General features: G+C 36.1%; 1 long non-coding RNA gene across 5 annotated transcripts in view; it reads right to left on the reverse strand.

The window, feature by feature from the left end:
- Positions 1 to 895: 895 nt before the first annotated feature.
- The window catches only part of LOC138920540 (uncharacterized), a 32193-nt gene continuing 16090 nt past the window's right edge, over positions 896 to 16998 (reverse strand). Inside the window, exons 3-6 of one of the 5 annotated variants that reach the window (XR_011431907.1) lie at positions 12008 to 12224; positions 7581 to 7720; positions 6112 to 6219; positions 896 to 6006 (exon numbers count right to left, since the gene is read on the reverse strand). This is a non-coding gene — a long non-coding RNA (uncharacterized lncRNA). The remainder of the gene's footprint in view (positions 6007 to 6111; positions 6220 to 7580; positions 7721 to 12007; positions 12225 to 16998) is intronic. The other 4 variants (XR_011431908.1, XR_011431910.1, XR_011431909.1 and 1 more) reach the window with 4 other exon arrangements.

The raw sequence follows: 16998 nt of genomic DNA on the forward strand, positions 1-16998 counted from the left end.
CAGTACTGAAACTCTATTAGGTCTTCTGGTTCAAAATAGTATTTGGCTAAATCTTTTACTGGAACTTCTTTAGTTACCTACTAAAATATATATAAAAACTAAAAACAATCCTTGCCAGACAAATGGATTCTAGAATATTTGAGGAATTTTTATTAACTATAAGTATAATCTCGCTGCCACAGATGTAACCCAGGAATCAGATTTCTAGGGGAAAAGGAAGCTGGAAACATTATGTACCTCCATCCATGTCTGACTGACACAAAAGTTCAGACCCTGAACCATTAGGAAAATTAGATAGTTGCTCATTGAAAATGGTGTAAAATAACATTGACATAAGCAGAGGGAGGGTTGCTCCTCTAGAAAAGAAAGAATGGACAAAAAGGAAATGATCATTCACAATAAAAAACAACCTAGCTAACAGGACGAACAGATATTGCAGGAATTCAGACTAGCAGCAGTATAGCTGTCACACTTCTAGGCCCAAATAGATTGATTACCAGAAATTGAAGGAGAGAATTTTGGATAGAGCACTGACATGTACAATTTTAAGTTGTTGTTGAAAAATTTTTATTGTGGATGTAAAGTATAGTAGTATGCAATATTAATGATTATTGGGCCTAAAGCTATTCAACCTTGTGTACAAAACTAGCTTGAAAAAGCCGCATTCCCAATTTATCAAAAAGGAAACAGTAAATACTTTGATTATAATACATTTTAAGTTAATTGGCCTCTCAGCTAAGGGATAAATGTGTTCACTTGAAAAAAAAACATGTATTATATTCTGGCTCTAAAGAGATGGGGTCATAGAACAGATTAAAAGCGAACAAGTTAGCAAGAATCGGAGCTCTGAATTTGAGACTGTATAGAAATTGACATAGGAGCAAAAAATGTAGTCAGAGTGCTTTATTGAGCTGGCATTTCCAATCAATATAACATGTACAACATCAGTGTATGCCATTAAGGCCAACCATTCAGGATCATTGAATGCTGTGCAGTTGATCTTTTCGGGGAAACCTGGAGAAAGGAACCTCCTCTCCTGAAACCTGCAAATCTCTAGGACTTCACTCACTAAGTACATATCTCATGTAGTTAACCTCCAAGGTCTTTCATTAAAGACAGTCAACTTCATATCTTTCCATATTGATTTGCAAAATCTTGTAAGGAAAAATGGGTGATGGTGATTATGATGAAGATGATAATACACCGTTTAATGAAATGTATACAATATGTACCTGATTCTGTGATGTGATATACAGATACTGATGAATTAAACCATACAGCAGTGCTATGAATGTCTCTGTTTCACAGATGAAGAAAATGTTTGTGAAAGAAAGTAATTCATAATGACATAAGTTATAAAGAGATATAACTAGGAGTTAATACAACCAGTTGACTCCAAACATCAGGATCTCAACCTCTTAGATATAATGCCCTGTGGTACTGTGTATATCATATAGCCAGTTGATGCCGCCTGTTTACTCTCTCCAAGGTTTGGTTGTATTCCAAGAGAGAAGAATGCTATTGGCAAAAGTGTGTCTTCTCCAATTCCTCAGGAAGACATTTTAACAAAGCAACATTTCCAGTCTATTGCTATTATGAGGTAGGTCTTACACAAAAAAGATAGGATTTCTCCATTGTCTTTTCCTACCCAGAGTATAGTTGCATTACCTACTTCTCTTCTGTTTCACTGAATCAGTCTATTTTTTTTAAATCTCTTAAGAAAGACTGGAATGTTTCTAATGATAGACCATTAGGAAAAATCTGTTTTCTATCAATGAGATCTCATTTGTATTCAAGGGCTACAAAGTGGTTCATTTTCTAGAGTGTGAACTTGAGTTGCCAATGATTTTTTATTTACTCATCTTCTTTCTGATCTCCACACTATCAATTAAACTGCTCTGCATTTCTTGCCTCTTAATGAAACAACGATTAGAATATATGTTAAAAATAAAATTTTTTGGAGTAAATTATTCATATTTTAGTAGGAAAGTTTGGAAAATTGTTCTGTAATTCAAAAGAATATACCTATAAATGAGTATTTGGCGGACAGGCATAGTGGGTAATTTGGAGCAAGGGGCAATTTGGAGCAAGAAAGGTAAAGAATATACCTAGGAATATATATTTGGGGGACAGGCAAAAGGGGGCAATTTGGAGCAGGAAAATAATCCTGTCACATAAGCAACTACCTACTTTTAATTCATGGATTATTAAACTGATTGTCTTTCCTCCCCCATCAAAAAGTGGGGAGGGGAAAGCCATCAATAGTGGAGTCTTATAGACCTCTGAGAAAACTACTTAATATGTAATGAAATGTTTTTTGAGCATAATTTTAGAGCAGAGAGAGTTAATTAAATAATCTTGATGGCTAAAGTCCTAAATGCCTGATACATCTATCTCTATCTTCAGGTACCATATTATTTTCCTAGGGCTGCTATAAAAATAATGACCACAAACTGGGTGGCTTACAAGAACCGGAGTTTGTTCTCTCACAGCTCTAGAGGACAGAAGTCTGAAATCCTGGTATTGGCATGACCACACTCCCTCTGGAAGCTTTAGGGAGAATCAATCCTTGTTTCTTCCAGCTTCTGGTGGCTGCTAGCATTCCCTGGGTTCCTTGGCTTGTGGCCACATCACTCCCATCTCTTCCTCTGTCTTCACAACACTTTCTCCTCTGTTTCTGTCTTCTCCTCTTCTGTGTTATAAGGATGCTTGGATTTAGGGCCTACCTTGGTAATTCAGGAGGATCTCATTTCAAGATTCTTAATTATATCTGCAAAGACCTTTATTCCAAACAAAATCACATTCAATTTCCAGGGACATAAACATTATTTCAGGTCACTATTCCACCCACTAAAGGCACCATTTGCTTGAGAACTAAAATGTCCGTGGCCATTTTTCAAGGTACTCGCTGCCTCTGCACTGAATAGTGTCAAGGATGCACAGACTATGGGCACATTATTTTTCTTTGACTACTTCCTTTCTTGTTTTTAAGTAGAACCTCTCACTTTCGTGAACTCATTTGATATATTTTACACATTGACAGAAAACATAGTAAAAAAAGAAAGTGAATGGTACAAGATGAGTTTATAGAGGTAAACAGAGACCAGATAATACAGCGTCTTGGAGGCCATAGGAAAAAAGTGTTAATTTTATTCAAACTGCAATGGACACTTACAACTAGTGAAAACTGTTTTACATTTTACCCACATTTAATTATGAGTTTCTCCATACATGTCTCTACATATGTCAAAGTCCAGGGTCAAGGATTTTCTAGATGCAATACTGGAACTTTCAGTACTAGACAAGTTGAGAACATCTTCCATGGGGGCCAATACAACAGAGAGAAGATACATTTACATGTTTGTTTCCATGTACCACAATTCACTTTTTCCATTCATCTGGCCAAGGTGCTAACTAATGTTGGTTACAGGATGAATAAATGGTCCTTGTTGCAGAGACAGAGTGAGAGAACTGTGTCAGTATTTCCAGTTTTGCTAACATTCTCCTTTTTACTTCTGAACCTCACACAGTCTACATTCTATGTTGTAGACCCCAGAAGGTACTAAAGCACCTCTCGCTTTCCCCCCCAGATTCCCACTCTATATTTTATACACTTTTTTTGGTTGTTGTTAAACCATCATTCCCTTTCCTCCTTTGTTAGCCTACTCTCAAACCATACCATGACCAGGTCACCACACAATCCATTCTCCTTCACTCAAACAGCTTCTAGAATCCCATTCTATCCCCCAACTAGTCAATGACTAATTAAAACATACAGCAACGTCCCACATCTGTACCACACCTTTATTCCTCTGCCTAAATACCTAAATATTCACATCTTTGAACTTCCCTTTCACTCACCACTTCACAAAATATACTGATTTCAGTGTTCATATATAACGTTAAGAGTTTATTTTATGTTACCATTTAATGTTTACACAGTTGTCTGGATGGGGCTCTCCGTCTGTCCACACAAATGAACAGACATTCCACATTATGTCAATGCGTTGTTTCTAATGACTTGTGCACTCAGATGGAATGTGAAAATGAGGCTGCAGAAAGTTTGATCCATATGTTCAAAGATAAAGAACATTTGTGTTAATATTCATCTTCTTATCTGACTGTTAGGAGCATATGTTGGTCAATCCACTGTAAGGTGTCAAGAATTTTATAGGAAGTAGAAGGCACAGCCTCTGACATTTGGGAGTTTACAGAATAAAGGAGTGCACATCACCAGAAATAAGAAACCATACAGAGGAAATTGGAGAGATCTGGGCATTTGTTGTGGTCAGAATGCATGTATTATCCACTACCAGAGGCATCTGAAGAGTTCAGAGATGTCACAGTATATGTGTGGTGGTGGCAATTGTGAGGGTGGTGGTCAGAGGAAGGAGCTTGCTGGAACTTGGCTCCAAGACTAGTAACTGTATATCTGTGAGTCTGATATTTCATCTGTACACTGGGGATGCTGATGTTTTCTCTTTCTAGGACTGGATAAAGAAAACAACAATCTAGACATGTTCTTTATGAGCTAACCAAGAAAAACAGAAATGCATTTCTATTGTGTTTAGATTAATATTATGGCATAGTTATACTATTGCAGTGTTTTTCCTGCTTACCAGCTCATCGGTAGCCTTATTAAGACATCTGAAAATTCTTCTGTTACAAAAAATGAGATTTCTACTCTATTATCTGTATTCTCAGTTAGTATTACAAGTGTCCAAACCAAACCCTAAAACAGTGAAACCATAGTCTTTGTGGCCAGCAAGGCATCTGTCATATAATGGTGAGCACAGTGAGTTTGAGAGTCGGAAAGCATGAGTCCAAATTCTAGGTCTATCACTTAATCACTGTCATGTCAAGCAATCATTTGTCTATTTAAAGTCTCAGCTTCTTCAGCTCTAAAATTGGGATGATATATGAGAATGGTATTTCAAAGCATGAGGATAAAATGGCATGATAGTTTGGCATCAAAACATAGTTATTCATTTATTTAAAGCAAATCACCTTTCTCCTCCCTCATCAAATCTAATCTAAACTTTATACAAATAAGCTTAGGCTCAAATGCTTACATATATAGCAATCGATATTCTGTATGGTATTTTCAATGTGAAATCAGCCATGGAAATACTCTGGATATCATTTTGGAATTTCACCAACATCGTTGTCCATGCTTGGAGTGATATTCACCTTGATGACAGCCTATTTGGAAGACAGTAAATCCTGTATTTTTCTAACCTATGGAGAGATCTCACAATCTTAAATTTCCATAATAGAGGAATATCATTTCATGCATTTTAGAATAACACTAAGGAATTTCCTATAACAAAAGCAGGAGTTAGTACTGTTTACCTAGGAATGGTTCAGAGGAAGGACTTGCCCAAATGTTAAATGTCTTACGTTTCTTACAACATTGTAAAAGTAACCTTCTGAGAGGCCGTGGCCCCTATGCATCTCTTCTCTGAGAATCAGTATAGTATGAATGATGATGTTGTGTTATATCCCTTAGTTGTATTGAGGTAGAAAGTAGGTAAGCAATCATTAATTTAAAAAGCATCTTTTTTTTCATAAAAAATAACTTTATCACTTAGTATGTGGCTTCTTATGGCATGGCTTCTCTACCCCTTGATTTTTATTTTGCGTCAGTAATATTCTTTACACACAACTACAATCACACTCTCAAGGAGATTCTAACGTAAATCATCACTAGACCTGCAATGCCTGTGAAATCTGCTTCAAACACTCTACTCTTTAAATATTTTCTCTTTTTCCTCCAGCTCACTTACTGCCCACTCAGAGCCTAAACTCACTGAGACTTTCAATCCATTAACCCTAAGACTTGGTATCCATCATGCCTTGTCCTCAGGTCTTCATATTCTTACTCAGATCAGAGTCCATATTTTAAAGACGCTTGCTTGAAAATTTATTTAACCTTTTTTCTCTTTTTTCCCAAGAAGTTCTGGTTGACAAACCCATGTCGCAACCACGTACAGCATCAGAACATTGCTGAGTGAAAAAAAGAAAAACTCTGATGAGTGGATTCATTTCAAATTTATAACCACAAACCTCAAATGGATATTAAACACTGACAGACAATCCTATAATACTTGCCTGGTAGGTTCATTCTCTTATTCTCAAAGAGGACTCTTGGCAACTTCCTTCTTCTCGAATCTCTCTCATTCTTTCCCGACCCTCTGTCATAACTTTGAGCTGATGGCCCTGCAACATGTTTCATTAGGAAAAATCACATGAGAACTGCCACTATTTTGCCAGCTTTATAAACCTGCACCATATATTTTGACTTCCCTCTTGCTACAGTGGATATGTCCCTTTTGCCCTCTAAATGGAATCCTTCATTTGTGCTGCTCTGTTTGTGCTGTCCTTTCAAATTGCCAACAATGTTATTCATGAAATTGGCTCCTATATCTCCTGCATCAACATTTTCTCCCTCCCTACTGAGTTAATCGCATTGACTTAAAACTGTCACGTTTACCCTCGTCATAATATCTTGACTCTACATTTTCCTCCAATCATCCACAGTAATTATTTGCTTCCCATTCATATTAAAACTCTCCCTTTGAGTGATCAATGCAGGCTGTCTCTATTTTGTCTCCTCCCATTCTCTTTCAACCTTCTCCAGCTGGGCTTTTATCCCACTGCACTATGGGGAGCATTCGAGGTCACTAGGATTAAAGGTTGTGAAAAAAACTTGTCCCTTATTTTACTGAACTCTCAGCAAAACTTTACGCTGTTGAACACTCCCCACTTCCACTTCACGAAACATGGTGTCCTCTAGCCTTCCATGGCTCTACATTCTCACGTTGTCCTCCTTCAGGTTCCTTTTCCTCGACTAGGTCTCTAAATTTTGCTGTGATCTTGGTCTTTGTTCTGAATTCTTTTCTCATTTTATACCCTCTATCTAGGAAATTTTATCTAGATCTAAGACCAATCTCTAGGTTGATGAATTTCAAATTTATATCTCTAACCCTTACCTCTTCCTTACAATCCAGACACATACTCAAATATCTTTTTGGTATCTCTACTTAGGAGTTAAATACTACCAAATTTATTGAGTCCAAAACATGTTCTAAACCTTCTTCCCATCCAATGCACTCACCACAAAATTTTCCTTGCAAAATAAATGACATCATCAGTTGCCTCAGACCAAAAATATAGTAATTCATTCCTTATTCATTCTTTATTTTTGCTTTTCATACCATATCCCCTTGACTGTGCCTCAAAAGATATCTTAAATCTTATCATTTCCCACTGATAGACATATATTACCCACAAAATAATATCTAACTGGTTTTAATATCTTAACTTTTGCACCTGGTACTTCCCACCATCAGAGTTCATCATCCATACATCAGCCATAATAATCTTTCTTTTCTTTTTTCGCTTTTTTCCTGCTTTTTTCTCCCCAAATCCCCCCAGTACATAGTTACACATTTTAGTTGTGGGTCCTTCTAGTTGTGCATAATAATCTTTCTAAAGAAAAATTTGATCATATAACTTCCCTACTTCCAATGGCTTTCCATTATATCTAAATTAAAAGTTTAAAACTCAAAATTTTTTACCTTACGGGTCCGGCCCGGTGGCGCAGCGGTTAAGTTCGCACGTTCCGCTTCTCGGTGGCCCAGGGTTCGCTGGTTCAGATCCCGGGTGCGGACATGGCAGTGCTTGGCAGCCATGCTGTGGTAGGCGTCCCACGTATAAACTAGAGGAAGATGGGCACGGATGTTAGCTCCGAGCCAGGCTTCCTCAGCAAAAAGAGGAGGACTGGCAGTAGTTAGCTGAGGGCTAATCTTCCTCCAAAAAAAAAACAAAAAAAAAATTTTTTACCTTTACAATGACCTGGCTCTGTTGTTTCCTACTCTCTAGACACATTGGTTGTCTTTTTATTTCACATCTTTTAGTTCTATGTCTCAGGGATTTTTCTTTTCATTTTCTTTCTTTGTTTCTTTCTTTTGTGTGTGTGAGCAAGATTGGCCCTGAGTTAACATCTGTTGCCAATCTTCCTCTTTTTGCTTGAGGAAGATTGTTGCTGAGCTATCATCTGTGCCAATCTTCTTCTATTTTGTATGTGGGATGCCGCCACAGCATGGCTTGATGAGTGGTGCTAGGTCCAAGCCTGGGATCCGAACCTGCAAACCCCAGGCCACCAAAGTGGAGTGCATGAGCTTAACCACTATGGCACAAGGCCAGCCCCTTTCTTTTCTTCCTTTCTCTCTCTCATTTTCTCTCTTTCTTTCTTCCTTCCTTCCTTGCACCTCCTTTTCTTTTCTTCTGTCTTTCTGTCTCTCTCTCGCTTCCTTTCTGTCCTCATAATGAAGAAAACAATAACCATTCATAGTTTTACCACAAAAGTTAACTACTATCATCTGTCATCTATGTATGTTTGCTTCAATATTTCTTGAAAAATAATCACTTTATTGATTACATGCCCATTATAAAGACATCAAAGAATGCAGAAAATGGTAAATGTAAAAAATCACTTTAATTCTAGAAATTACTGTTGTTAGATTATTGTTAAGATCTTTCTAGATATAATATATGTACATACAATTATAAGGACAAATATATAGAAAATAGACACAGTGAATTGCCAGAGTTTTGTCAACTCTTAAGGAAGTCTTCTGTGGAATGATTCTTCTTTTGTGTTTGTATGCATTGTTATTTTCCTGGTCATCATCTTCAAGTGTATTGTGGGAGGTTGTGCTCCTTTTCTCAATTCATTACTGATGGGGCTTTTTTTGTCCCTGTTTTTATAGGTGTCAGGGGAGGGACATGATCCAAGGAACTTTCAATCTTCCAATTCAATAACGAAACCTGTCTGAATAATGTTATTTCCCCAACATAAATAAGTATCCATATCCTTTGCCACTTTGTAGGTTGACTGCCTCCATATGTTAAGAAGGATTGCTTGGTTACTTATTTTCCCAACCCTGACCCCTTACCTCATCAAATCAGTCCCAGCAAGTTTCGAGCACAAAGACCTGATAGAAAGAATGTGGTCTGAAACTACCTTTCCTTACTTTATAGCTTACGATTTCCAGCTTGGGCTCATGGGCATCAAAAGAATGTCTGGGCTGGAGGAAAGCCTAGAAGCCATTTAATTAAGAAATCTCTTTGAGTAAAAGCCTCCACCACTGCCTGGCATTGCTAAATCCTTTCCCTAGACCTGTGCAGAGATTTCGTGGACAGGAATGAAACACGAGAACATAATTTAGGGTTTTATATTGTTTGTAGTTTGGTTTGTATAGAAGATTTTATAGACAGAGGTGAGTTATTATAGTCAGGACAACTTTACTTAGCTTGACTTAATGGACTAATTCCATTTTTCTCTAGAGAAAATCATGAGCACAGATGGACAATGAGGATATATGGCTTGCATGATAAATGGTAAGTCAAATATGGAAATGCTAACGGCTTCATATAGTATACAAATTTATTGACACAGTGACTGCTTTAATATATGAGCAGATTATGTGTTCATCATGGTCTATCTATGGATTGATAAATTCTGAATCATATTCAATCCATTGAACAAAATAAGCAAATTGCTCATAAAGCAGCATCTTGTGACCCACTATGGAAATTTCCTTAAAATGTGGATCCTTGGGCAAACAATTCTTGACTAGCTTGTGGATTTTTTAGAATGAAGAATCACGATAATTACTCTTGATGTCTACAATTTCTAGCTCATCTATCGAGCACACCAACTAGCGTAAAAAGACTATGGAGGTACGTTTGATGAGACATTAACGACAGATTGTTCTGCTCATAATTGTAAAAGCCATTATGACAATATCACATTGATCATGACCTTCAAAAATGTAGGAGAACCTGGTAAGCAGGACAATATTAAAAATGCTATGCCTCTTAAACTAATTATACCATATTTTCTCTGAGACATTTGCCTATCTTGCTGACCCTTCTCTCTGCCTCTATTTTTGCCCCACTTCTGGGCATTATCTTCTATAATGTCCTTTTTATTTATAAATTACTACAGAAGTGCTTGACTTTTAAAATTAAGACAACATAAATTCAATGTGTGCTTTTTGTCAGACTCTACTGTCATTTCATGCCCACTTAGTCTCTCTTTCCTCAGTCTCTCTCTCTCTCTCTCTCTGTCTCTTTCTCTTTTTCTCTCTCTATTTATTAATACTAGGCCAATTGACAGAACAAATTAATAGAAAACTCCTCCTTTTGTATCATTGAGCTCTTCGTTGATTTTAGTGAGTTTTAAATCCTTTTAGTGGCAAAGTTTTATTCAATGGGGACTAAAGACATAAATGCTTCAAGTTTTATACTTGTTCCAGGTATAAAATTTAATGTTCTTTGTTGAAAAATATTTACATAATTAAAAGAAATAAATTAGTCTGCAAGGTCAAAAATTTTATCTAACTTTCCTTATCACCTACTTTTATAGGACAATGCAGTTGAACTGATGTGGTTGACAAGACAATGAATAATTATATTTTTAATTTATCTCTTGTGAGAAGTCATTGCAATTACAGATTTTGAAAGCCCAAGGAATAATTTAATTGTAGGGAGTTTTTCAGGTTAGGTTTCTAGAAAGAGCTTAGGGAAAATAGTAGGCCAGGGTTTTGCTAAGTTGATGGGGCATCACATCTAAACTAAAATATTGCCATTGTAATTAATGGAAATAGATTTTTTCAAAAGTGAGATTTCAGAAAATATATTTGGGAGTACCATTAGTTAGTAAAATCTAACAATTATGTACTTTTGCTATTCTAATGAATAAACCTTCTTGAATTAGATTTATGGACCTTCCTGATGTTATATTTTATCCTCAGGGAATCCTGGTTCAGTGATTCCTCCAGTTTACTAATTATTACTTGGTCTGTGGTGTTCTGCACCTACTCCTCCCTCTTTCTTCTTTGGAGAGGTGTTACATGCATATCAGTCCCACCTCTAACACAAGCACAGCAGATAAAAGAGGCTGTAGGGTTTGTTTGGCTTTTGCTTTTCACGTTCATAATCAAATGTTTTTCAATAATAAAGATGGCACTTTCCTTTATAGTTTATAAAAGGTCTTTATTCCTATGTTTAGTCTGCCTTATTTATTTTCCTAATGTCATAAAAATTAATATGCACACAAACTCTAACTCTATACTTCACCCATTCCCTGTGTATTTTGGAGATGTCCTTTCGGAGACTCAATTATAATACATTAACACGGTCTCAAAAAAATTCCAGGCTCCAAAAGGTGCTCTGAAGCAGCTTTAATTTAATTAGCTGAATTATTTAAGAAGCACATCCTTTGATGTACAAATGCTGCTTCTGGAAATTTGTGTTCTAACTCTGGCATTGGAAGCACAGAAGTATCTTTGTAACTTCTAAATTTTTTAAAAAAAAAGGAAGAAGAAAAGAAAAGAAAAAAGCCTACCCAAAACCAAATGTCATAACTTTCCTTAAATTAAAAATTAAAGCTATCTACTTCCATAAATAGATTGACTAAAACAAGCCAAAATATACAGCTGTTTTGGGCTCCAACAAGAAATAATGGTAAATAATTATAATAACAATGACTCATATTTGCTTTATTCCTTATGGTTTGCAAAAGCCTTTAAAGAAATCTTATATTTGATGCTGGGGACAACTCTGTGGGAGAGGCATTATTAAATCCCAAGTTGATAGTTGAGGGAATTAAGACTAAGGAAGATCAAGTGATCTAAGTTCACAGAGACAAGCCTGATAGCTTGATTACTAAATAGCAATACTCAATGTTTCCAGAAACTGAAAGTTACTACTTATCTTATTGACAGTCTCCATAAATACAAAATATTATCTCTAACAATTGATACTACTTTCATTTGAGAATGTTTTTATATTTTTGTTTAATCATCCCTTAAATTATCCTAGTCACTGTGGAAGCCAGAATACTTAGGTGTTCCCAAAGATTCCTGCGCCCTGGTGTATACTGTCTGTATGAACTTCTTGTGGGAGAGCAGAACCTGTGAATATGATGAGCCATTACCTTTATGATGATGTTATGTTATAGGGCAGGAGAAAGATTATCATGGTGCAGCCTGACGTATTCAAGTGAGCCCTTTAAAAGCAGAGACCTTTCTCTGGCTGGTTGCAGATGAGGAAGTCAGAGAAAAACACTTCTGCTGGTCTGGAAGGAAGTAAACATCCATGTTGTGAACCATCCCTGGATTCCCTAGGAGCTGAGAGTGGTCTCTGATCGGCAGCTAGCAAGAAAACAGGGACCTCAATCATACAAGTGCGAGGAAATGAATTCCAACAAGCAAGGAGCTAGGAAGAGGACTCCAAGTCTCACATTTTTGCTGATTTATATCTTCATTGCAGCCTAGTAAGACCCTGAGCAGATGATCTAGCTACCCCATACCCAGACTCCTGATGCACAGAAACCTTGAGCTAATCAGTCTGTGTTGCATTAAGCTGCTGAATCTGTGGTAATTTGCTAGGCAGCCATAGAAAACTAATACAGTTATTAGCATCCAAGTTGCTTTGGTGCTTTCTTGCATGTGTAATAACCATTCAGTGTTTCCATAATGTCCAAACAAATGGGAGTATAGATGACATCAGCCTGGAGGACCTCTAAGAACAGGAGTCATGAGATCAATACTTTCTCAAACAAAAGTCATACTGTGAATACTAAAGTTTTGCAGGTTGCTGAACCAAGGGGAAATAAATCTTGGGCCTCATGAGTTGGAACTTGAGAGCACTGCAAGCATTTGGTAGAGATTTTATCTGCACATAAGAAGCCTAACTTTCTCTCTGATCTTGACAGGTGTTTCAGATGTTTGAAGTTTACTTTGCCCTAAGCATCTTCATGGATTTTCCAGAGAGGCAATCATTCCTGTCCCTATTATTGTGTGTCCTTGGCTTATAGATGCTTGGTTCATGGGAAGGCAGGTCAATTCTCATGAGCTGTTTACTCTTAGGTCAGTCCCCAGGCATCCCGCAGTGCTTTCAAAGGGTTTCTGTTGAATGTGTTCACCCTTCTCAGCGGCCTCTTGGTTAGGCTCCAAGACCACCTCTCTTTGGGTCTCTGTCACCAATGGCTCTTACCTAGTCCAAGTAGGAATGATAGATATAATACACGATAATCTGCTAAATCTGAATTTCAGAAAACCAAGAAATAATTTTTAAGTAAGTTCTAAATATCACATGTGACTTATGTATATTAAACACATAATCCTTGTTTATCTGAAATTCAGATTTGATTCACATCTATAAATTTATGTGTTAAGTCTGACAACTCTCAGTCCAGGATATACATTCACACAGTCTTTGCAGCATAGGCCTGAAACAAATACCTCTCTTTTTGCTTCACCATAGCACTTAACCCGCCTATCTTTCTGCACTAGATTTTCTAGATAGGAGTCAAATGCCAAGGGAACTCTTAAATAACTTCTATTTTGGACTTGAGGTCAAAAGGGAAGAAAGGGAAAGAAAAAACAAGTGTCTTAGGACTCATGGCACAGCAGTAGCTTTCTTTAATAATCATAATAATCATAATAATTTCTTTAATCATAATAATAATAATAATTTCTTTAATAATCCTAACAATCTAATAATCCTAGTCTAATTTTCAACCTCTGGCCTTTGTTTCCTTTTGATGTGGATGAGAGGTTAAGAGACATATAACAGGTTTTTGAACATCTCCTTTGTAAATCCGGCGTCATGATCTCTTACCTCTTTTTGGAATGTTGACTCCTGTCTTGGTACCTTAGATAAAAATTTCATTTTAATACCCTGTAACACACATATATACACACACACACACACACACAAACACACAAGCATACACACTGCTAATAGTTTTATTTACTGGTTTGAAAAAAACATGAGCTGTTTTCTCCTATATTTGAATGACTTTAGCAGTGATTGCATATTGCTTTATTATTTAAAAAATAGTGTAAAGTAAATAAAAGTTCTCAAAAAATATAGTAATCATTAATTTATGTTAAAGGAAAACACGATTCAAACTTTGAAAAATGCTCTATCAAGACATTTAGTAATACAATGTTAAGCAATAAAATAAAATCTTTATAGACCATGTAATCCATTAATGTGTATACAGTCGGTCCTCTGTACCCATGGGTTCCACATCCATGCATATGACCGCCCACTAAGGGATGTGAGTATCTTTGGATTTTGGTGTCCACAGTGCCTCCTGGAACCAATTCCCCTCAGATACCAAGGGGTGAATGTATACTAATAGTAGGATAATGGATTTGTTTTGTTTGTTATCCTTATTTTTATTTTGTAATTTTTCAAGCTATTATATATTGTTTTTATAGTCAGAAAATGTCAGAATTATTAAAGTCATGATGTAAAACTAATTGAATCTCAAAATAACTAAGAATCTTCTAGAATTATAGCTACCTATAGCTGAAAATGCTGGTTTGCTTTGTTGCTTTACTGCTCATATTGCTTTATTCAACACACATAACTTTTCTAAAGGCAATAATTTTGCAGTCTCTTCTCCATGAAATTTCCACAGAAAAGGATTATGGGAAAGTCTGAGTCTTAGAACAAATCTATACACAAGAGTTCATTTTTCTTAGTTTCTTTTTCCTTTCCCAGAGTCAGTGCAGTTGCTTTTTCTTTTAAAAGAAAGTTAAGGTTTTTTTATTTCAATCTCTAATATCTTTACTTTTTCACAAATCAAACCTACACATCCTGCTATTGAATTGGAGAAATTTTACCGTGGGCAATGCTGTTAGCTGCTTTTAATGACTTTGCAGTCATGGCAGTGATTAAAATGAGTTAAAATAGGTAGGAAAAGGAGCCATTGACCTGTCATAGTTTCATATGGACAAAATAGCCTCATTATACCTTATAAAACAGGTGGTTCCTTTCTAGCCATTCAAATTAGAGATGAGAATATCTATCTGTTAATAATTCCCTCTAAAAATGAAACATATTATTATTGGTACTAAAACAGTGACCCAAAGTGCTGGGCACAGAAAGTAAGATTTAAAAAATATTCTAAATTCTACATCATAAATTATCATCACTCCTATTATCAAAGGTAGTGAAATGACCCGGGAAGGTCATTTATTTTGTATACTACCCTATTCTGAAATCTGGAAAAGGTACTACAATTTTGTTCAAAATTTAACTCTTGAATCTCCCAAGATTTTCAGTCTGGAATTTTATATATACACCTCATCTAAATTACCACACATGGACTGAATCCCCCTCTCATTGGCCATTCAATAGAAGACAAAGACAATAATAACTGCTCTCTATAACCCTGATGTCATCATCTTGAATGCTTTTTACAGTGGTTTCCTTGGCATCTTAGATAGAAATTAAATCAGAACAATTCCCTGTAACCATGAAAAAGCATGAATGGCAGTGATGGTTCCAAAGACAGAAGCAAGAGTAGTGTTTTCTGCATTTTCATTTCAGTTGTGGGGAAAGGACTGGTGGGGTTAAGTAGTGCCTTAGTTAGAAAGAACCAAAAATGGAGTAAGGCCTGGCTATGTTGCTCTCCACTCGGGCACCGGGCTGGGTCCTTCACCATCTGGAGTTGGGTGGGTTGTTTGCTTGTTTTCTCTAAAATGGAGAAAATAGGAATACCTGCCTGACTATACTTAGTTTCAACTCTGAAAGTGTAAGTGAAAAACCTCAGTAAATTTTAAAACACTACATAAACCATTGTCTTTTCTTTTAGTATTGCACATTCCATAAAAGAGCCCTCCAATTTCTGTGGTTGCATATAGTAAGTAAAATCACACCAGTATCCTTCAATAATCAAAGCTCTTTACTCAGTATAATTTGAGGAGTCATAAGCAATATCTTTCCGCAAATCAGAATCACCTCTTTGAAGGCATATCACCCAATCTCAAATTCTACCAGAAGATATTTATTTCTCCACTACCTGTTTATGTCCTTGGGTCAACTGTTAAGGCCTCCATTTGTCTATACAGGCACATGTGACTAGGTGTGGGCAGCTTTTATAACTTACTGAAATGAAAACTAATAGAATTTTACTCTAGATAAGTTTTGGAAATGAAAGGTCATGGGGACAGCATGAGAGTCCTGGGGATCTGATTATACGTGTGATATTTTATTTCTGTGGTAGATCGGAGTAGTAAAACAAAGGAGGATTATAAAGTAAGGACAAGAAAGTAAGATGAAGTCTGAAAAGAACACTGACTTGGTATTAACTCGATGCATGAACCTCAGTAAGTCTTTGAATCTCTCTGAATTTTAAATGTCCCATCTTTAAAACAGTAATATGAACATATATTTCCAAAAAAGAAGTTGACTAGTAAATGAAATAAATTTTCTAAAGTGCTTTCTAAAACTAAAATATTTTCTGTAGCCTGGAACACAATACATAATAAAGTTTGATTCTCCTTTCCCCAATACAAAGTATGGGCATATTAAGATTAACCCCCTGTTGGTGAATTTACTTGGAAATCATCCAGATGTTTTCAATTACGTAAAAGCAACTTTATTTTTGCCATGGGTTTTTATGACTAAACTTTCCTATAACTAAGTTTCATGTACTTTAATCTTTCATAAATGTTTGCATGATAAATGATATTGATATCACATAGACATTATTTAGATGATGTAATTAGTATTTCCATCATGGTCGAAGATTAGGGTTGATGTCTTATAGACTCTGAAAGGTATTGTATCATGTCAGCCCAAAATAGTATTTATAATCTATTCAATGTAATGTGATACCATATAGGAAAAAAAATATGAAAATTGTAGACTAAGAAAGGCACAGACTCATTGTGTCTCATGGAAGACAAAAGCTTTCCCTTACGTCACTAGACATAGTTATTATGGGTCATACATACTTGTCAAGTGTTGCAAAGTTCAGGTAATTATCTGTGCTCTTAACAGATGCCACTTATTTTTCTTCATTTTATTCTAAATGGAGGTTATTTCATTAATTTCTCACTGCCTCTGCTAGCTTCAATGGCAGATTTTTCACTGTATATCCTGGAGTAAAATAAATTCTAAAGG

This window comes from Equus caballus, chromosome 24 (assembly GCF_041296265.1).
Source record: "Equus caballus isolate H_3958 breed thoroughbred chromosome 24, TB-T2T, whole genome shotgun sequence".
NCBI classification, from domain to species: domain Eukaryota; kingdom Metazoa; phylum Chordata; class Mammalia; order Perissodactyla; family Equidae; genus Equus; species Equus caballus.